Here is a 770-nt window from a genome sequence, read left to right as displayed (position 1 = left end):
GCATATCATAATGATTTAATACATAAGGGGTGAGATCGGAGGCTTAGAAGTATGAGATTTGGCTTTTAAAACTCAAATATCAACTTTGGCATGAAAACAATGCCACGCGTACGCGTACTCCACGCGCACGCGTGGATGGCATTAAAAACTCATCGACGCGCAAGCGTCATGCACGCTAACGCGTGGATTAAAAATTTGCCAAATCGACGCGCACGCATCAACCACGCGTATGCGTGGATACTCTCGTGCCCCAGGCACAAAGCTGGCACAGTTCTGGCACAACTCTCTGGAAAATGGCTGGGCATTGGGTGTAGCACTATCGGCGCGCCCGCGCACATCACGCGCACGCGTGGATGGCGCTTTCTGGAAGATCGGCGCGTACGCGCCAAGTGCGCCCACGCGCAAGGGGTTATTCTGCTAAAAATTTTCTAAGTTAAAAACTGCAGAATTCACAAATTTAGACCCCAATCTTCCAATGGACATAACTTCCTCATTTTAAATCATTTTTCATCCGTTCTTCGAACGGCATGGACATCCCAGATCCCATTTCATTTCTAAACAGATTTGGCGCAAAACAGAGATCCGTAGTCCAAGTTATGTCTCACCAAAGTATGCCCAAAAACCATATTTTTCATAAAAACCACAAAGTGCCATTTCAAAACAAACCATTTCCAACCCTTTTCAAAATCAATCAAAACATGCCAATTTCATCCCTTTTATTTGAAATCAATTGAAATGTATCAAATTCAACGTCAAGCCTCCTCGACTCA

Source organism: Arachis duranensis, chromosome 2, assembly GCF_000817695.3.
Source record: "Arachis duranensis cultivar V14167 chromosome 2, aradu.V14167.gnm2.J7QH, whole genome shotgun sequence".
NCBI lineage: Eukaryota > Viridiplantae > Streptophyta > Magnoliopsida > Fabales > Fabaceae > Arachis > Arachis duranensis.
This window is presented reverse-complemented; position numbering follows the sequence as displayed.